This window comes from Tamandua tetradactyla, chromosome 4, assembly GCF_023851605.1.
Source record: "Tamandua tetradactyla isolate mTamTet1 chromosome 4, mTamTet1.pri, whole genome shotgun sequence".
NCBI classification, from domain to species: Eukaryota; Metazoa; Chordata; class Mammalia; order Pilosa; family Myrmecophagidae; genus Tamandua; species Tamandua tetradactyla.
In genome coordinates, this window is record NC_135330.1 from 178187038 (window position 1) to 178210008 (window position 22971).

Below are 22971 nucleotides of genomic sequence, written 5' to 3' on the forward strand. Positions count from 1 at the left end.
TTGGACTTGTGCATCCCCACAGTAGCATGAGATACTTTTATAAAACGCATATTTACGGATACCTGCTGCTGGTTCTGTTTCCCTAGAGAACCATGACTAATACACTCCCCGAGAGATATGAGCTTTGCAAGAACTAGGGTGTTGTCTTATTTTACTTTGGCTCTGCCCTAGTGGAATTACTGACTCAGAGTTGGTATTCAATAAATAATAAAGCAGCTAGGGCCTGAGGAGAGGTGTGTGTGTGGCTGGGTGGGTGGGGTGGGGGGTGTTAAATGATTTTTAACAAGCAGTTGAACACATCCTTTATTCCTCAATCCAATCCCTATAATGAAAAAAAAAGCCTCTTAATTATAATATGTAAATAAGACACACAAAAAGACAAAAAAAAAACAAAAACAGATACTACAATTAGGTGAAACAAAAATATATTTTGCTTTCTTTGAAGAATTTTCTTGTTAGAAGAGAAAATAAAATGATCTTTCTTATAAGATCCAAAGCAGTGGATTCTTCTTTCTTCCCCGTATTCCTTTTCAAACAGATTTAAGTTCAGAAGCAAATGGCAGAAAACCCAAAACTATCCTAGCGTACACGAGATAGATATTTATTACTTTGTCATATGAAGGTCCAGAGGTGTATAATTCCAGGACTGGTATAATGGTTCAGCTCTTCAATTTCTCAGGGAGTAGCTCTTTCCAATTCATCACCACATTTTCTTTAGGAAATGACCTTCGTTCTTATGGTCCATCTATACATGGATAATGATAAGCATGCTGAGCAGAAACCAGTTATATAAATAAGGTTCTGGAAATAGCCATTGGTTAGACCTTAGTCACGTGGTTACATTTACAAGTAAGGGATGCTGGGAAATGTAGTTTTTATTTTGGTAACAATGAAATTGCTAAAATGATACAAAAAAGAGAAAATGTGGTCTCAATCATACCCTCTCTGGTTTTTGATACAGTATGAATTAAATTAGTAAGGGTTCCAAAATTTATTTGCCATGTCACTCTGTTTGCCTGAGTTCTCTTATATGTAAAATGGATTAAATAACACCTTGCAAAGTTTTTATAGAGTTAAAATGTGTTAGCATGTGTAAATATTGAAAGAAATATTATTTAATAAAAAAATAATAGAGGTGATTATATTGTCAGCTCATGCCTTTCACCTTTTCCTCTTTTTCCTGATTATTCAGTGATTTTCTGTTCCCCTCTCTACCTCCTTTCTCTGTCTATCCACTCTCTTTTGAATTTCCCAGCCCTCATTCTCTACCCCACCTCACTTTCATCTCTGTTGACTACTTCTGTATCTTGTCTCCACTCAGGCTCCCTATCTCACCCCTTCTTTTGTTTAGTCTTTCTTTTTAATGCTTTCTTCTCTTCTTTATCCTCTCTTAACTCCATCTCTTTTACTATCTCTCTATTTCATCCTTTCATTTTGCCTTCTCTCATTCCTATGGCTTCCCCTCATTTTCCTCTGTCTTTTGAGCCTTCCTTTTTCCACCCTCCTTGCCCAGCTCCTCACCTGTCCCTTCTTTCCTTCTACTTCTCTCCAATTATTCAATATTGAATCGTATGATGCTGAACAGTCCAGAGATCAAGAAAAACAGAAGAAGACATAATACCTGCCCTTCAAATACTTATAGTTTATAGGTAAACAAGCAATTACAAAATAATGAGCTTTACTAAAATTCTATTTAGGACTCTAGAATCCATAGTCCAATTTAGGAGTAGCGTTAGAGGAGACTGTCAAGGAAGGTGACAAAGATCATAGCATGTGAAAATAGGGAGAGAATTTAATAGAGAATTATAATTTAGGGTCACTAAGGTGACTGGGATAATTAGAAAGTAGGATATGCATGGACCTGTGGCAGAATTAGGCAGGAGCCAGATCTTGAAGTACCGTATATAGTAATCTGAGGAGTTTTGAATTTTATCTTTCAGAACAGAGCCAGCAAAGTCTTTCTGTAAAGGGCAATATAGTGAATAGTTTCCATTTTGGAGGCCTCAGCTACTCAGTTCTTCCCTCCTTGAGTCAAAGCAATCATGGGCAATGTGTAGACAATACATTAATGAATTGACCTGGCTATATTTGGGCTGTGGGCCATGGTTTGTACCAACCCATAGAGAATCTTGCCCTTCATCTCTTTGTAAATAAGTCTTATTGGCAAGCTGATACTTCTACTCATTTATATATTGTCTATGCCTGTTTTTGCAGTATAACGATAGAGGTGAGCAGTTGTGACGGATTTATGGACTGTAAACTTAATCTGTGCTACCTGGCCTCTTACAGAAGTTTACCAACCTTCAGGCTGGAATTTGGGCATTTGAAGAGGTAGTATAAACAATCTGAGTTTCAAAAACATTATTCTGGAACTGTTATGAAGCATGTCTTTGATCAAGAGAAATTGGAAGCAAGAAAACAGAAAGCTCTGTATCACAGATAATAAGCATTAGGGACATCACTTATGTGAGCTCAATGTTGAGAGATACAGGTTTTGCTTTTCAGGGAGAGGGCCAAAAGAGAAATTTTTAGAACATAGACTTGAGATGTGTACATGTTGATTTCAATTTTCATGTATTAAAATCATCCAAATCATGTATGTGGCAACAAAATGTATTCTATCCAAACTAATAAGAAAATCTATTTATTGATTAAGAACCAAGTGTTTATTATTTCTCAATAAAAGTATTTTTAAAAATAAATAAACTTTTAAAACTTAAAGAACCATTTATAATCACTTTCCAGCTGCAAGTTGTCTAATTTATATTCCTAAGTCCAAATGAAATTTCATTTCAGCTATAAAATAGATCTGATAGAGGATAAATAATAGGGATCTATACAAAATTTAAGTGCACTTGAGTTTTGCACAGACTGTAAAATTTCGTGTGGTTGCACGTCCTGGAATGCAAATGTTAATATTTATTCTTTAAAACTTATATGGTTTGATTTTGGAATTAAAAGTTTGGCCTTGGCCATTCTTTCTAGTACTAGATTTTGATAGTTATGGTTTTTCTACACTCAAAAGAATCAGCTTCGTCGTGCTCCTTCCAAGATTCCAGCCCCAACAAGGCAGTGCTCCCTCTCCAGAGGCCTGGGTTTCAACTCTGGCCCTGCTCTTGCCAAGCTTCTCCATTTAAATAATCACAGCCACTTCACCAACCCAAACTAGCTACTTTTTGCAATTGCTACCTTTTAAAACCTTGTTAATACCTTATTATTTCCTTTTTTGCTCTTCAGTCCAGTATCTAATTAACAATTCTTTATATTTAATTGTTTCTGGCACAATAACTGATAGACCCTGACTGACACACCCACTCTTTCCTGCTCCCTCCACTTATGTGAGGATTGGAAGACTGCTTGACTGCTAGGTCTCTTCCCCTGTTATGCTGGGAGAGGCTGGAAGGTGTAAGGAGGAGGGTAAAGGGCAAGATCCTTTATAAGGAGCTAAGTTATATAGACCGAATGGTCAATAGTAGAATCTTATCTGAGAGGATGTGTTAATGGGCAAAGAAAATTACGTTCAAGGATGTCATCAAAGTAAAAACTTGTATCAAATAATGTTAAGTGCTGGAATTGATCTTGTGAAACCCTGTGCTTTCAGGTTTCAGGAGTTCCAGTCCCTTGGATATTGGTGATAAACGTACTCAGGATATTAGGAAACCTACTGCAATGTGGTGGTGGTGTACTCCAGTTACTTATATTGGGGGGAGGAATACTGTAATACGGTCCACAATAGTTAGACATTAGTAGGAGTTAAGGTGCTAAGGGAAAGTACAGGTAGATATAAAACTGCCTAATAGGCAAAGTTGAAGAAATACCTGATGAAATTCTCAAAGGGTGAGAAGTATCTTGGGAAAATTTGGAATTACAGCAGTGGCCTGTGCCCGATGTAATTATTTATTTGCAATTAAGATTGTATATCCTTATTAATATTAAAGTGCCCTATAATTTATTTCTGTGTTCCATGTAATCTTTCTACCATTGCCATTGCCCCTGGGACAAGCTCAATAACTAAAAAGAAGCTGTTAAAAATTTAGGATCTAGGGCGGGCCACGGTGGCTCAGCAGGCAAGAACGCTTGCCTGCCATGCCAGAGGACCCGGGTTCGATTCCCGGTGCCTGCCCATGTAAAAAAAAAAAAAAAAAATTAGGATCTAGGAAGATAATCTCAAAGAGCAGTGGTTTGGAGCATTGGAAGAAAAGCCGGTTTGAATGCACTTTAGAGATGGAGGATTAATGCTGTTGGCTGAGTTCGTATAAATGCTGAAGACAAATTCTTTGGGTAGCTCCAAAAGAAGGGAATGTTGTTAGGACGTTAAGAGGTATGCCCATTGTTTGGGTATCTTAATGAATGATTATAGCTGGTCACTTCATCATGGCTTGCAGTTACGTCAAACCAATATTTACAATGGCTGTTATTCATAAAGAAGACTTAGAACTGTTGTGGTTTACGATCAGTTGTTTTTGGGATACATGATAAATTAATTGTCATGGCTGAGAGATACAGATATCTACAGCACATTAATTAATTCTACTTTATTCCTGAGTGGAAAATCATATATGTAAAACACATAATAAGGCAGTGTTTGGCCCTTAAAAATATAGGTAAAAAGGTAGTCTAATTGTTTATCCATGCAGATAGATATAAAATTATAAATTGATGAATTTCCAACATCGGTTTTGAAATAGGATTCCTGGAATTTTGTATTATAGCCCAATATCAAATCTATTTGTTCATATTTATACCTTTGTTTACTAGACTGTAGTTTTTATAGGGACAAGAACAACAGTTCATATTTCTCTGTGTTTCTGGGTACTTAGCATCACTAGTGATTGTTAATGTTTTGGGACTGATTGAGGGAAATTAAGAAAATATTGACTAATATAAGCTATATGTGGTTTATTATTAGTTGTAGCAGTAGTATTTATTAATGCACAATGTTGTTGAATTATTATAATAAGAATGCTATAGCAACAAAAATAATAGAAAATATATTAAAAAGGAAATAATATTTTGTGTACATCTGTCTCCACATCCACCAGCCCTCTGGCATATGGTAAAAGGTGAATAGAGTCATTACAGAAATACTTATTTACCCTGAAGTTCTCCAAGTCCTGGTTCAGAGAAGGAATGTCAATCCAGCCTTTAGGACTTTCATAAAGTACACAATGTTTCTGGAAAAAAAAATACAGCCCTAAAAGCATTTAAAATTAATCTATATTATTAATTTGTCTTAGGTATTTATTTTTAAATATATAATTATACAATAATTCATAAATTAATTTTTTTCTTTATCCAAATTTTTGGCTATCCAAATTTATATGGATGCATTTTGAGAGATTGGATTTTTGGATCCAATCCAAGACACTTACTAGTTAGAATGTCAGAGGTCAAAGAGAAAGAGAGGATCTTGAAAGCAGCAAGAGAAAAACAATCTGTCACATACAAGGGAAACCCAATAAGACTATGTGTAGATTTCTCAGCAGAAACCATGGAAGCTAGAAGACAGTGGGATGATATATTTAAATTACTAAAAGAGAAAAACTGCCAACCAAGACTCCTATATCCAGCAAAATTGTCCTTCAAAAATGAAGGAGAAATTAAAACATTTATAGACAAAAAGTCACAGAGAATTTGTGACCAAGAGACCAGCTCTGCAAGAAATACTAAAGGGAGCACTAGAGTCAGATACGAAAAGACAGAAGAGAGAGGTATGGAGTAAAGTGTAGAAAGAAGGAAAATCAGATATGATATATATAATACAAAAGCCAAAATGGTAGAGGAAAATATTATCCAAACAGTAATAATACTAAAAGTTAATGAACTGAATTTCCCAATCAAAAGGCATAGAATGGCAGAATGGATTACGACCCAGCAATACCACTGCTAGGTATCTACTCAAGGGACTTAAGGGCAAAGACACAGACGGACATTTGCACACCAGTGTTTATAGCAGCATTATCTACAATTGCAAAGAGATGGAAACAGCCAAAATGTTCATCAACAGACGAGTGGCTAAACAAACTGTGGCGTATACCTACGATGGAATATTATGCAGCTTTAAGACAGACTAAACTTATGAAGCATGTAATAACATGGATGGACCTAGAGAACATTATGCTGAGTGAGTCTAGCCCAAAACTAAAGGACAAATACTGTAAGGTCCCACTGATGTGAACCGACATTTGAGAATCAGCTTGGAATATATCATTGGTAACAGAGACCAGCAGGAGTTAGAAACAGGGTAAGATAATGGGTAATTGGAGCTGAAGGGATACAGACTGTGCAACAGGACTAGATACAAAAACTAAAAAATGGACAGCACAATAATACCTAAGTGTAATGTAACTATGTTGGAACACTGAATGAAGCTGCACCTGAAATATGGTTTTTTGTTTGTTTGTTTGTGTGTTTGTATCTTTTGTTTTTGTTTTTTTCTTTTTCCTTTATATATATATATATATTATTAGTATTATTATTTTAATTCTCTTCTCTATATTAACATTCTATATTTTTTTCTGCTGTGTTGCTAGTTCTTTTCCTAAATCGATGCAAATATACTAAGAAATGATGATCATACATCTATGTGATGATACTAAGAATTACTGAGTGCATTTGTAGAATGGAATGATTTCTAAATGTTGTGTTAATTTCTTTTCTTTTTTTTGATTAATAAAAAAATTTTAAAAAAAAATAGTCAGCAGCTATAAGTATTTCATACCGTGCATTCTTGATTTTTAGCCCAGCCATATAAAGGAGATATGGATAATTATGAAAAAGAGAACAATTAAGTAGGAGTAAAGGATGAGAAAAACATTCTAAGAGAATATTGTATAGAAATCTAGTTAATTCTTTGAAAGAAAAAGACTCTTTTTAAAGAATGGCCAGAAAGTCTAATGAATAGGTGATGTAATGTTATTCTCTATTTCCTTTGAGAAAGAATAAGTAACTATTTATGTACTTCAGCAGAAAGCTGTGTTTAATATTGGGAAAAATATTTGTAAGGTACAAAGGGAATACTTTAATTAAAAAGTTAGATTTTTATAAGCTTGGCCAACCACCTAAGATGTGTATTTACTCTCCTCCTCCTCTGAACTTCTCCCATTAGCCTTTTACTGTTTTCCACCATGCATCCTTTGTGCACACCAAGCCATTGTCTCATATCACAGGCTAATTCCTGCCAGAATTCTGCAGGGGCTGCTTGCGGCATATGCCATTTCTTACCTTTGGAATGCCCTTTTCTCTAGTTGCAATAGTTCACTCACATCCAGAAATTGAAAAAAAAAAAATAAAAAGTTATATAGTTTGGACACACTGAAATACTTCCTTATTTCGAGTTATTCTTGCTGTACTTGTCCAGTCTCTTTTTTTTTCTTCTTCTTCTTTTTTTGCATGGGCGGGCACTGGGAATCAAACCTGGTCTCCAGCATGGCAGGCCCACCCTTGTCCAGTGTCTTTTAACTAAATTGTAGTTTTTAAAATCAAAATATATGTCTTGAAAAAAAGTTTATATGTGCCCATTTAAACACAAAACTTCATGCACGATGTTTACTTCCATATAATGCCTTATGACAGTCAGCAATCTTTCGTATGCAATAAGAGTTCAAAAACCTCTAGTTCACTGATTATTTCAAAGATGGCTTATTGTAATGGATATGGCATGGCTTATGTTGCTATATATTCTTTAAGAAGATGATTACAGCTGTGTTTATATTTCTTGGTATATTAAGAATTCAATTCATTGGAAGAATATTTTTCTGTCTTTATATAGTGATATTTTTAATTTTAAGAATTACCACAAATGCACTGATTTTTAAAGTGTAAACATTGAATGTAAATATACTAACATTTTCTTTTACCTAAGGGTTTTATAGTCATAGTAGAAATTCTTCTCTTTGATACTATCAGGACTGATGTTGATAAGAATAAAAAGAAACAAAAATAGATAGCCATAAATTAGATAAATAGAGGTCTTAAATATATCTATTTACTTTATTTTGAAAACATGTAAATGTAAATGTATACACTAACATTTTTGTGTAGAACTTTTCTGAATATAGATTCCCTGGTTGGAAGTCCTGTTGTCATTTTTCACTGAATTACCGACATATAGCGTATTTTGTGACTTCTACTCTAAAATGTTTCGGGTTGAACTAAAACTGAAAGACATGTGGGGAACATCTAAGTGCAGAATCTTTCTAGCTTTTGTTAATTCCCCCTCAAACTGTTCAAGTTGTTTCTCTTCTAACTGGACGGCATTCTTAAGTGACTTGAAGTGTTTACAAAGCATCAAACGAAGCTTTCATAGTAACAATTATCTTTTTGCACTCAATTCCTCTGTTTACTTAACTAAGTTATATAAACACAACAAGTGCAACTATTATATCCATGCTTGGGAATAAAGGTAATGCAGTCTCCTGTGCACACGTCTTTACAGGTGGGAAGTGTGTCTGGGTCAACTGGAGAAGTGTGTGGCTGCCACATGTGCCCAGGGCGTCCCCGGCACGGGGCGAAGTGTTTTATGGGTGGGGAGGGGACTTCCAGTGACAAAGAAGCACATTAAAGCCTCCACTATTGTAGTCATTTATTTGAGCACAATTCAGTAATCCAGAATATAATTTATACATAGTTAACCTTTAGACTGTATAGACAATCTCAGAATATTGCGGAAAATAAATATACATTAGTTGTTCTGTAAGATGTTAGCAGGCATGTTTCCTTCTGGCAGAGGATGTAAGGGGTACTTTACTTACATTTCTTTTAAGTATATTGGATGAATACATAATGGTATATGGATGCATATGAGTTAATACAGTTAATGTAAACATTTTAGGGCATCCTTTCTCAGTACCTGTTTTAGACAAGTGAAAAGAAATACAAGAACTTATTAAGATTATGTATGATTCTCTAAAGCCATATTACAAAAAAGATGAAATGTGTGTTACTAAATTCAGAATTTCTTAATCTAGAGCCCTATCCTAGTAATGTGAATATTGTAAGAGCTTCCAGATTGACACTCTTTTTGACTGTCAGAAACCTGAACCATATGCAGATGATATACACATGTAATATGCAAGATAAATTGAACAAAATTTTCAAACTCTATTACTATCTAATTCTGGTTCAAAGATGTTTTCAACTATCGAGGTGTGTTTTTCTTCTGCCTGTATACCTCCACTCTTCTTTTTTTTCTTACTGTTTGAATATAGTACCTTTTTATCACAGTGCTGTTAGAGTTTACTCTTTCTCTGTTCTTTCTGATAGGGAAGCCATAGGCAATATTGTGAATTGTCTCAGCACTGTTAGTGTCAAATGAAGCTTCTTAGACTCTTCCAACATTCTCTATAAGTTTATGGAGCCAGTACATACTCTTTGTTTCCCTTTGTAAGACTGTATTTTGGGCATTCAGTAATGTTTTTTCTTTGTGCTACTAAAGGTGTTTTGGAGTAAGGAGAAGACCTGTATTTTTCCTAATTAAAAATATGTTTTTACTTAAATTAATTCAAATTCCCCAGTAGGTTTAATCATGATTGTTTGTTTTTGGGGACCTTCTTTTAATGGTTCTGATTAATTGAGATTCAGTAGAGGTATTGTGATGGGGTTGAATATATCAAAATCAGTGATAGAACACCGTTCAACCATCTCCTTACTATGTGTCCTTGCACCTCAATTTGGTTTAATTCTGTCCAGTTCATTTTTTATGTGTTTAACCTTTACCATATGAACATTCTTACAGATACTGGAAATAAAAATTGAAATGGACATACTTCCTAAACTTGAGAATCTTACAACCTGGGGAAGAAGATATTTGTAAGCAAAACATTTCAATTTGTAATGTAAATATCACGAAGCAGACAGGAGGGATAATTAACGAGTGTTGCTGAGCTCTGTTTTGGAGATGGCTTGCCTGTTTGTGTGAAGACTGAGCTGAATCTTGAGGGATGGGTGTGAGTTAGCCAAATGGAGGCTATGAGTGTGCTCTGTGGAGGAGGTGAGGAGTGCTGGAATGGAGTTGAGTACTTTTTCATTCAAAAGGAAGACGAAAGTGTGCAGTGAAGTACCGTTATGGTACCTGGGGTCATTGTGAGCGGTTTGGGATTTCTGGATGTGAAAGTGTATGAGCCGTTCTAGCAGGTGGAGAATGATACAGATGTTACCGTCTTTCTTGTCCTCCCAGGGGGATAGTGAGAGAGTCACATGGCATCATGTCTGGAAACCATTTGAAAAATACTGAATTTCAATATGGTTATAATATTTGACCTTAAAATGGATACTTTAGGCTCAAGAAATGCCAAATTTTTGAGTAAATATTGGAATATTAAAGAATATTTTTTATCAAAATGAAATAATATTTGAAGATTAATGTAACTCCATGTGCACTTTTCCTATTACATTTTAAATAAAAAGATAGGCGCAAGGGTGACTTCCAATTTCATTTCTGTTTTTTTAATCAAGAATATATGTAGGAGTTTCCTTTTGTGCATATTTATTCTCTTATTACTTTAGCTCAAAGAAGGTACTCAGGATATAATATAAAGATTACTTCTATGGAGCACATCCGTAAATCATTCTGGGTCTGAATAAAGGGCTCATGCATCAAGTTGACAGTGTTGATGGCGTTATTGGTAGGAATCCTTGTGTTCTGATGCAGAGGGTACTGAAAGAGACAGTAAAGCTCCCCTGATCACGTAATTGTAATATTCTCTTATTAAATATTTTAATCCACTGAAGATTTGATTCTCAAATCTCAGAAGTATGAAAGCCGCAAGTATAAATAGTGGGTCTGGAATATTGTATTCCTGTGATATACCATTATTTTTGTATAGTTAGGAATGTGATATGTTTTATTTTTGTCATCTTTTTGTGGTGAACAATTGTTTTAATTGAATTATGCTGTGCATTATTGCATTAAATGGCTATGAAAGGGGATGTAAGGACATGAAAATGGATCCTTTGACAAAGTGTTGAAAAGATGACGGGCAATAATTTACTTGTTTTTGTATTTCGTGTTCCTCTATAATTTATTGAAAACTATACAACAGAAATTGGCACATTGTAGAAAATTTGGGAAACAAAGCAAAATGAAGGAATTAAAACCGCTTTCAACTTAAGTAGGCAGAAAATAATAGCTGTTAACTTATCGATGCCTATTCATTCAGCTTTTTTTAAGAAATAATTATGTTTATATATAAGATCAGCATTATATGTAAAGATGGAATCACACTAGTTAGTAATTTGATTTTTACATCATATATGTACTGTTACTTTATTTTAATTAAAAAATTAAATACTATTGAGAAGACATTATCAAAGTCTTAAAAATTAGCAAGGAGATTCATTCTCCATTATAATAATTTTTGACCCAGTATTAAATACATATACAGGGATAAAGTTCTAACTATTGACTATGATTTCTGATCAAATATTAGTTGATATGGGATGTACTTTATCAAAGCGACTTTGGACAAAATTCCATGAGTTACAGTTATGACTTATTTATACCTATCACCCATGATTTAGATTTAGTCTTTTAAAAGCTACTTTATTAAAAGTCATAATAAATTGAATTCTGGTTTTAGAGTTTACCCAATAGAGGTATATAAGGAGAGTCAAGAGTTTTTTCCACTTTAGCACTATAGCACTGCTTGTTTTTTAATTGTAAGTAAGATCATATTTATTTTCTCTTACTCATATTTCAACTGAGTAATAAGCAAAGAGATGGAAGATAATATAAGAATTATCATTAATTAGATTTATTTGATCTTAGATTTATATTTAGATAAAAATCTAAATAATTATTTCCCAAATTATAATAAACTGAAAGATGAAACAGTCATCTGGTTGCTATTTATAATAATACTTAACTTTCAGTAAATTATCTTAACTCCCCAAGACTCAGCCTGTAAATTGAAATGGGTAGATTATTTGAGGATTCAATAAGCTAGCATATGAAATGTTTTTAGAATTCTGACACAGTGTAGGTACTCAATTAAGCACTATTTTAAAATAATATATTTATGAACTATAAGAAGTTACGTACTTAAAGATGCGAAATATGTAGTACATAAAATACACTGCAGTACACTCAGACACACACATGCACACACACTGGTACTTTCCAGATATAGTAAGGAGAGATACTTAGACACATATGCTAATTTATAATAGATGAATAAAAGAACAATACATAGAGTTGGACTAGATTAAGGTTAACACAACGACACAAGGTTTCCAAATAATTTTACACTGAACGTGAAGAAAAAATCTTTTTTTTTCTTAAGAAAGCTCCTGAGAGCTAATTTTTTTTTAACATTTTCTCTTTGTCTATAAAATTTTAATTAAACATTACTTGAAAATGAACTGAGTATTAAAAAGGCTTCATTTGGCTGGCTGAAGCTGTGAGAGATTAAGTAATTTATCTAAGAAAACACAATAAGTAGAAATTTGGAGTCATGCAATCTAATTCTCAACTGCCTCCCCAGAAGTGAATATAAAACGGTAAATATTCTCTTTCAGTAGAACGAACGTCTACATAATCAGTCCTCTCTTCTTTATGTAATAACAATTTGAGGAGGGAGTGTGCATGGGTGGTTCACTGGTAGAATACTCCCCTTCCATGCAGGAGACCCGGGTTCAATTCCAGGACCACCCCCCCCCCCAAAAGAAAACACAAAACAAAGACAGTAATAACAATTTACATCTAAGGCATTGGGGTCTACGTAAGGGACTCCAAGTCATCAGGGCACCTCTGGCATTCTACCACTTTAAATTAGCAAACAGTATGTTAAAAGGTCAATAATTGTTTCAAAATGTTCTATATTTTGAAATGAATAGCAGGATTTAGCAACATATTTAGATACCATGGTCAAAAGGTTAGGAAAGGGGTTAAATTAAGATTTTAAAATTTGCCCTTTATAAGGGAATATAAAATGAGGTTAGCATTTGCTAATTTTTGATGCCACTGAGAATAATGGTTCACATATAATCTTTGTCCACTACACAATGCCACATGCATATTGCCAATTTGTTCATGTTAATATTCTGCTTTAATGGGAATGACCTCCCACCTCACCTAAATCCAACTTCTAAAACAGCAGGTTATTATTACATGCCGTCAAATGATGTTCTACAAACAGCTTCAAGTATTAGTATGCCCCTGAACAGACTTTAACATCTGTTCCATAAGTTGACCTTCTCAAAGAAAGACATATATATCTGAATTTAGCTAGAATCTGAAGCCCTCAAATTTCCTTGTATCTAAGATAACATTTTATTTCTGTTTATAAATGTTATACAAGTCTATTTAGACATCTGGGAAACAAAAAATCCTAAAAAATAAAATAAAAAAAAATGCCTCTGATGGCATCGCTCAGGTATAGCAATGTTTAAAATATCGATGTAGTGCCTTAACTTATTTGCTCAGAAGTTAAGTATTGTGCACATATACTGAGTTTACATAGTAAGGATAATCCTGTATATGGAATTTTTCACGTGCCCTCTGCTCCTCAGAGTATTAAATACAAACTACTTAAACTTCCATGTCTTGAAAGGAATGCTGACCAATGTGTTACCATCACCAGTTCTCCTGTTAAGGAAAGGGGAGTTTTCCTTATCTGTACTTTGACAGATGTGTCTATTTTGCAGGCTGTACTAATCACAGAGACTGTGCAACAACATGCATCACTGCTTGCTAAGTCTAAAGTAGAAGAGGTAGTATAGAAGATGGCATATGTAAAATATGGTTTGTTGTGACACATTTTGTAGCAGTAGCCAACAGACTTTTTAGAGTTATATAGACAATGAAAAGCAAGATAAAAATCAAAAGGAAAAGAATAGAGAGAAAGATAGTAGATCTCATACCCCTAAAAGAAAAAAGTAATGCATACCAAGAAATGTTATTATAATAAGAGTAAGGCTCAAGAAGATGTTGAGTTTTGAAGATATTTTTATGATGGTCATTAATATGATGCTCATTACAAATATGCAGACATTTCCATTTTATCCCCTTCCAGACATAAAGTAGGACTACACTTTCTATGCTTTTGTGTCTGGGTGATGCTATCTGATTAGTTTTAGCCAGTGGGATGTGAGAGAATGTGTAGTGTCCTTCTCAGGGCAGGTCACTTCATTGTCAGTGTGGAACCTTTAGTACACTTTCTTCTCCCTCTGGCACAGTGGTTAAGGGTCTGATGAACAGAGAACTCTTGCTGACCCGTGGTGAACATGCACCATGGAAGGCAAACTTTCCTTTTTTTCAGCAGGTGAGATTTGGGAATTTTAATTTTTATTGTTATATTATTTTATTTTTTTACTGCAGTGCAATTTAGCCTGTTCTTACTGATAGAATGATGCAGGTTTTTTGGCTTTGATGTTGCAAAGTTTTGGAATAGTTGTTGAGTAAATATGCACTCTTTCATATTTGATCTTGGAAAATACTTTAGAAGGGCTTTTCCGGGGCTAACGCAAAGGCACAGGCAAAGCTGAATCAGGAGCAATTGTAGAGTAGAATAGAATTAAGAGCAGTCATACAGTGCAGTTTGCAGGGAGAGTCCCTGTTTTTAATTATTATCCTTGCATAATTATTAATAGCAACTTCTTTACTTAAGGGTCCTGATTTGGATGAAAAATTATGTCATAGTCCTACAAAAAAGTGTGTCCTTACCCTTTCCTATTGAACCAATTGTATGATTTATTATTAAAATGTTTATTAAATTTTAATATATTTCTACTTTAGTATTTTATTGCTCACATTTTATTATGTTGTATTTCTCAACTTTACTAGATTTTTTTTCCATTAATGTAATATTTATTTTCTCCTGGGTTATAATATTCCTTTAGCTTTTTACCTTACACCATCTTGTAATAAATACGCAGAAATTTATTATGACTTGTATTTTGTGAAACTGCTTAGCCAGTAATCATGTTAACAAAAAGAAAATGTAGACCTGAATTTTTCTTTACTCCAAAAAGAGACTCAAAATATTACTCACTTAACCATTTCAAATTGTTTTCTAGTGTTCCAGGTCTGACCATATGTGTTGAATTCCTGACCTTTCAGTTTTATTCTCTTGTATGCCATTTCTTCTTTAACCTTTTACCTGTATTTGTTTATAAATGTCAATAATTATTATACATAGGCATACACATTTCATAATCCATATAATGCCCATTTCATTTTAATTATCAAATACTTATAATCACGTGAATCAAAACTTTTTGGGTTCTCAAAGGCCATTATAAAAAAAAAGATAATCCCGGGGGTGCAAGGTTAGTTCCTAAATAATAAGAAAAGGTATGCCATTTCAAAAACATTACACATTTTTCCCAAGAGCTATGAAAATGAGACTTGTGTGGTGTTTCTCAACCTTGCTCTGTACTAGATTATCCTAAGCAGCTTTTAAAGAGTAGTAAACCCAAGAAATTGTGATTTAATTGGTCTGGTTGGAATCCAGCATTGGAGGGATTTTGAAAGTTCCCTAGGTATTGTTAAATGTGCTTCCAGTGCTGAGAACCACCATCTCAGTGAATCCCAAACTTTGTTATGCTCATTTGTTGAATTTATTAAACATGAAGAGATACAGTCTCTCCCACATATGCACGTAAACCAAATCTCTTGGTGTGGGTCATGGGTTTCTGTATTTTTAATTTGCTCTCTAGGCCCTTGCAGTTCAAGGACCAGCATCATTAGCATTATTTGGGAACCTGTGAGAATGTAGTCTCAGGTCCTTCACCAGAGCCGCTGACTCCAGATTTGCATTTCAACAACATTCCCAGGTGACTGTTGCTTCTAGGAGATAAAGAACCACACCAAAGCTTGGGCTTTTTTACTAGAGCCAGGGAAATAATTTTTTTTTTTTTTTTTTTTTGGTTGCATGGTCCGGGAATCGAACCCGGGTCTCCTACATGAAAGGTGGGCATTCTAACCACTAAACTACCCTGGGAAATAATTTTAAAGGTAAGAGCTGTAGTTTTCCAGAATATGAAATTGGTTTTAAGACCAGAAATTTGGCTTAAACATCAGGAAGAATATGCAATATCACCTTGAAAATTTAGTTGAAAATTGAGTTCAAAAAGAAATATTGATTCGTTTGTTTCATATCTGGTTTCCAGATTCATAAATGGTTAATATCTCAGTTCTTTTATTTTGAGTGTTAGACTACTTTTTTTCTTTTTCATTATTAGCTGTCAATAGCCTTTCCTAATGATTGGAAGTCAACATAAAAAGATTAATTTCATTACTTATTTTTCATGACAATACTGGACAATGTGCTTTAGGAAAAAATAAGTATTTGTATTTATGTTTTACTGTTGTTGATTCTTAGGTTTTATGTTAACAGTTTTCACTTTTTTCTTCCTTGTCCTTTTCACTGTGTAAATGACCTACTTTGAAGTTTCAAATAAAAAGAAGTTAAATAGGCTTTTATTTGGCCCTTGATTCTGTCTTTTTCTAACAAATTTGGAAAAGGTCCTGACTGAATATAACATGGCTCTGAGTGTGGAGAAGAAAATAAAGAGTTTATCCTGTCTTCTTTTCTGGTATACTCACTAGAAATTTTCTAGCTCTGAAGGAAAGCAACCAACCTGCCAATATTTGTACTCTATGAATAGAAGCAATTGAATAAAAAAATGAAAAAGAAGATATTTATTCAGTGTTTAAGACATAGGATAAGAAAATTTTATAGGAGCACATCGTGTTTGTGTATGTGTGCATATATAAATTTCTATCTATATTTATCTATCTAGAATATTATATATATCTACTATATACATAATAACCTATAATTCATAGCTATCTTGTATGCTTTGGTACCAGTGTGGAGTCATTTTCATGAGGATTTGGGAGCAAAAGTTTGTTCTCCAATAAAGAAATTAAGTATACTGATGTGAAAAGATAATATTGTTTTTTTAACTTTTAATTTTGAAATACTTTCAAACTTACAGGACATTTGCAAAAATAGCACAGACACCATACAGAGAACTCTAGCTGACACCAACCCCCATTCCCCAGATATTAAAGTCCACCAATTTTAACATTTTGTCACATTTGCTGTGCCATTCTATACCTTTATCTATCCATTTTCTGAATATTTGAGTGTAGGTTGTATATGGCATACTCCTTGAGCACTTCTTACTGCCATGTACATTTCCTAAGAACAAGTCTCTCTATCATTGGCAATCAGCCGTTTGATTATAATGTGCTGCTGCATGGGTCTATTTGGACTCACCCTGTTTTGCAGTTCGTTGAGTATCTTGGAGGGGTATATCGTGTCTTTTGCTAAATTTGGAAAGTTTTCAGTCATTATTTCTTTGAATATTCTCCCTTCCCCTTTCTCTCTTTCTTTTCCTTATGGGACTCCCATCATGCATCTTTTAGTACACCTAATGGTGACCCACAGGTTTCTCAGAGGGCTCTGTTTACTTTTTTTCAACCTTTTCCTTTCTGTCCCTCAGACTGAATATTTCAATTTTCTGATCTTATTTCATTGCTTCCTTCTTCTGCCAGCTGTAATCTGCTATTGAACCCCCTAGGGAATTTTGACGCTTTGATTACTATGGTCTTCTTTGGTTCTGTTTGCTTATGTTCATAATTTTCAAAATAGGACCTTTTTGTTTTTTTATTCTTTTTCTGGTCTGCCCTAGATGGGGTCTTCCTCTAATGCTTTAATCTTTTCCTTTGCTTTGACAATTGCTTCCTGTTTCTTTCTATGATTTGTAATACTTTGTTAAAACCCGGATATTTTAATATTTTAGTATGATATTGCGGGAGTTTAAACGAGCATTTTTTCCTTATGCTTGTATCCAGCTAGTGTTATGAAAGCATTCCTTGAATGCTAGGAGCTAACCAAAAAGGAGAAGGAGGAGAAGGAATAGTAGGAGGAGGAGGAGGAAGAAGGAGAAGAGGTGGAGGAAAGGAAGGAAGAAGGAAAAGGAAGGAAGAAGAAACACCTTTCCCAATTTTTGCAGATTGACCTGTGCAAGTGCTCTCCTTCAGGGCTTATCCATTCTATGAGTTTGGAGAATAGCTCAGGCCAAATCACAGGACCGTCTGTGATCCTTTCTGCACATGCATCTTGTCTTGGGCATGTGCACATGGCCCTAGAAATTCTCTCATTTACACAGATACAAATGTCCCTTGGAAGCAGTTTCTGCGTGGTCCTGTATTCTGCGCTGGATGTCCTATAGCTACCAAGACTTGACTGCTCTCCCACAGCTTTCTGTAGGAGAGCTCAGTGAACTGCCTTCTACATGCACGGCAAGTGGTGGGATGGTGAGCCCCTCAAGCCGTTACCAGACAGACTGGGCCAGACATACAAGCCTCCAGTATGTGCACAAGAGTGTTCTGCTCCCTCTGGTGCTGGGGCCAGGTAAATTCACTGGGAGTGTGTCCTACTCCATCAGTGGGAGAGAAAAGCCAGGGTGTCATGCAACCCCGCTGCTTTTTTTTTTAGCCCTTTTCTTGATCCAGTATTCACCCTGTTACTGCAGTCCTTTAACTGTTTTCTGGAGCTTTGGAAAGGATGTTTCTGCCAGTTGTTCAAAGCTTCTGTGGGAGATGAAGCCTTTAACCACTTTGCTCTGCCATCTGGATTGGGACAGAGAAAAATCATATTTTAATATGCTTGTTATTTTCTTAGAATTGGTAGGCTATTGTCCTTCTTTCAGAAAAAAAATTACTGTTTATTCAAAATATATACCTCCCGCCAAAAAAAAAAAAAAAAAAAGGAAATTACAAAATAAGTACCCCCTCTCTCTACACATCTGTGTTTAAGATGAACAAGTTTGATGATAACTCTGTTGCTAGTTCCAGTTGGCATGGCTGGAGATAGAGTATATCTTTCACCATGTAACATAAGGAAATTTACACGTGTACTATCATTTTGTTGTTGTTTAAGAGGGTAATTTTCTTTCTTGAAGCTTATGTGTCAGTGAAGAGTAATTAATGGGGATGTATATAATACTTAAGAAATGAATTGACAGCTGCTCATACTAAGGGAAATTTTGCTAGTAGTTATTTAGTATGAACATAACAAAACACCTAGGGGGATAAAAATTAACTAAAATATGCAAGGAAAATTTCTAGAGTAATTTAAGACTAAATATGTGTATCTACGCTAGTTTGATATAAAAGCTTCAAAAGAAATGCTGGGGTTGGGTTAATTGGACAGAACAGAGAGTCCTATTAAAGGACTAAGGGAATAATTTCCTTGGTGGGAGAGCTCCACGGATGAGCATTAAACTTTTCTAGAAACTGCAGAGTTTCCTTGACATACACCAAAGACATGCCCAAGATACCATTTATGACAGAATGGTACAATCTATTCTTTACAATGTGAAGTCTTACAGAAAAATACTTTTCATGTTTATTTTATCAATGGGAAATGAAGACTATGGCTCTCATGGAGGCTGTTTTTTTGACCTGAGTTATTGGGAAGTTGTTACCATATAAAACTGAATTTAACTAGCAGGTGAAGGAGTTGATAACTCCAGCCTTACCCCTTCTGTCTTCTGCCTTCCTCAGATCCTTACATATATATCCACTAAATCCACCCACCTGCAAGGTCAGGCTTCTCAACTCCTGTCACACTTCTTCAGTTCATCTTAGAATTCTATCTTCTAGACTCTAGCATCTCTCAAGGATACTGTCCAGTAGAGCGATCCTTCAGCATACTCATAATATCTACATTTATCCAGGAATGAACCACCGGACACTCACAAGTAGTCTGTGGTATTCTTCTTCTGAATGTAAATAATTTTACTGAGCATCATCATCAGACAAGGTCACTCCATGTCCAGGATAGGTCAGGAAAAACCGAAGTGACTCCATAATATGTATGAATACAGACGGACATGAATATTATCCAGACTACACAAGCATCCTCCACACTGAAAATATGAGTAACAACTGCTTCTTGACCAATTAGAGCTTTATCCTTGCACTAGTCTTCCCTCCTTAAAGATAAGATTTATTAAAATATTCAGTCATAGAATTAGCCCAGTTTCCTGATGGCCAGAGGAGAACCCTGCTTCCTCGAACCCATTCCAAAAGTACCTAACACCAGCCCAAATTCTATGTGGGGCTGAGAAGCCCCACAACTCTCCATGGCGTGTGTTTTCCCTGACTGCAATAAGTTACAATTCAAACTGTACAACTTAAGGTGTATTCCTGGGGAGTCTTTTTCTGTAGGGCACTGACACTCTCTCCCAACTTTTTATGTGCTTGTTTCTCTCTCTTTCTAATTAATTAAACTAATTGAATCTTCAGCTGGTTTATTCTAGCTCTTGCCAGCCAGAGTTCTGCCATCTTCTAACAAATGTTTTGGAATGCAGTCACTGGAGGATTGATTGCAGTTTGTTTGTAGTTGAATTTCCCTTTACCTGTCCTTCTGGGGCTGCACATTTTAGCAGAGACCTCTGGAACTCTACACCTGGAGCACCTGTTTCCACACAGAGAATGTCTGTACAGGTAGATTAGTTCTCTTGGAACCCATCAGCCCTGTGTTGCTGAGAAAATAATATGTCTTGTATCAGAGCCTACTTGATGTTTGAGAGTCATAAGCCCCCCAGGAATATTCAGGCAAAGGCTGGATAGGGAAGGAGTTTGAACCTCAATAATTACTGAGCACTCTTCTAAAATGTAATTTCTGTGATGTTGTTATAATTCATAGCAGTTAAGGGAGAAGAATTTTTCTTGCTTCTTTAGGGGTTGCTTTTGCTGAAAAGTAAGTCACAGTGAATTCTGGAAAGTATGTATCAAGAATTAATTTATTCCATTCCTGACTCTGAACTCTTAAATATATTCATTCTGTATATGTCATGGACATTTTGAGTGCTTGAATAATTCTGAAATGAAAATGTAAAAATATTGACTTCTCTTGGAAATTTGTTTTCCTTTTACATTTCCTTTCTTTTCTTAGTTAGTTCTAATAGTTTTTCTTATGGATATTTATTACTTTCAATGACCAGACAGAAACATAGACTATCTTAGTCTGAAATTTTAGTCCACAATGGTTTTATTGCATTTGTTTTAGTTTCTCATAGTATTAGACTTAATTAGTTCAAGCAATAAAATGGAATGGACTGATGGAATCAGGCCAAATCAACCCACTCCCAACAAGACTAAGAAAAAGTCTGATTCTGATATGTGTTAGAAGGAGCCTAACAAATATTTTCCCTTGAATTAAGGAAAAAATAATTGCTTCAGGAATGGTTCTAAATATTAGATATAGTTCCATTCTTAAGTGGTTTTAATAATCATTGTGGTTGAGATGGTGACATTTTTTTAGTAGCAGTCTAATCCAATCTCTAATAACCCCGAATGGCTGCCCCCCACACATGCTCAGCCAGCTTCTGGCTCTCTAATCGCTGTGCTGTCAAATCCCCTCTCCACCTCCTGGAGAATGTTTTGACACAAAACAAGGACTTGGCCCTAAGCAGCCTTTGATTCCTCAACTAAATAAAGTTGCTGATTGTCACACCTCCTCTTCCCCCCACCCTGCCCCCGCACCAGCCGAAAAGCATTCTGCATGGCACATCCTACTGGTAAACTTTTAACTTTGTTTATTGTATTGATATTGATGTCCACCATGCTTGCTATTTTGTGTGTTTCCACAGATAAAAAGTAGCTCACAAGTCAGAGTCCTTTACAAATTCAAGCCTTTAATTTTTTTCCTACCTTGTGCAGGGCTTAGAACTTCCCTTCTTGTTTAATTAAAGAGCCGCATTATGGTACCAAAACAACTGCTGTGTTGCTGAATTTGGAACTGCCTTTAGGTCAACCTGAGCGTCTTTGTTTTCTTGAATGACTTTTTTTTTTTTTCAAGTCTGGCTTTGACTTAACAGGAATTGGCCCCCAGAGGAGGAGAGACTTCCAAAGGTTGTATTTCCCTTCTGGATGGATTCTCTCATCCCCACTGTGGTAAGTGGGTCAGCCCTATTTCAGTCTTCCTTTCAAAAGAGGAGGGAAAAGCCCTGCAGAGTTAACCCTGTAATTTCTACAAGCAAAGTTTAATCCCCTTATTTTAACTTTAAAATGTATGTAGTTCAGTATAAAATTCTTTCTTTTGTGCTGTGTTTGTTTGGGTTTTTGATAGGCACAATTCAGTCTAATGCAAGTATTCTTTTTAAAATGTTGGCTCTAATTAGAACTGAAAAAAAATCTATTTCTAAGTCTTCCTGAGTGAATTATACATAAAAAGATTCATGCTGGTGCATTTCTGAAAGACAGACAAAAATTGATTTTCTGAGTTATATTTGCTTTAGCAAATTTTTATATTTGACCTAAAGTTGAAGTTCATAGGAGAAAATAGTTTTTTTTTTTAATTTTCCAGAGCCCATAAACATACATTTGAAATGTTCCTATAGTGTATATAACACAGCTTATGGCTGTACGTGTTTTTCTTTTTTTTTTTACAAATATGATGCATTTTTGTAGGATCAGTTTATTTATGAAATCCTTTTTCAAAAGTAGATTGCTCTATGTTATTTCATAACATGAAAAACTATCTAAGATTTTTGTCTCTTTACTTACTACTTATGTTCAGTTTTTCCCCTGACTAAAATATAATCTTCATGAACACAAATTCAAAAAAAAAAAGTAGATTGCTTGACTTTTTTACACTTGACAATGACTACAAAAATAATAGCCACCATTTATTAACACTTCCTATATGCAGACACTGTGTTAATTAGAGTCAATATTATGTTTGTTCTTATGATTATTTAAATTACTTTAGGAATAAGAACACCTGGTAAAGAAGATTACTTTTCCTTCTTTACGGGCTTGTTATCATAACCAAGAAGTCACTTTAAAGTGGATTCTGCTTTTGAAAAGTCCACGGTCATTTCCTTAGGCCAGGGACACAGGTGCTCCACCTCTGAAAATCCTGCAAATTTACTCAAGTCATTAGCATTTTGGAGATAGCTGTATTAGTGAGATAAATGAGAATGGTGGGCAGTGATCAATATAGTAAT

At 34.9% G+C, this 22971-nt stretch overlaps 1 protein-coding gene across 8 annotated transcripts in view; it reads left to right on the forward strand.

Annotated features, from left to right (window-relative positions):
* Positions 1-22971, forward strand: part of MYO16 (myosin XVI) — a 717568-nt gene that overhangs the window by 84745 nt on the left and 609852 nt on the right. Inside the window, exon 1 of one of the 8 annotated variants that reach the window (XM_077158659.1) lies at positions 21686-21916. The exons of the other annotated variants lie outside the window; for them this stretch is intronic. The gene's annotated coding sequence lies outside the window, so the exon portion shown is untranslated. Of the gene's footprint in view, positions 1-21685; positions 21917-22971 lie in introns of those variants that run through there. 8 annotated transcript variants of the gene reach the window in all.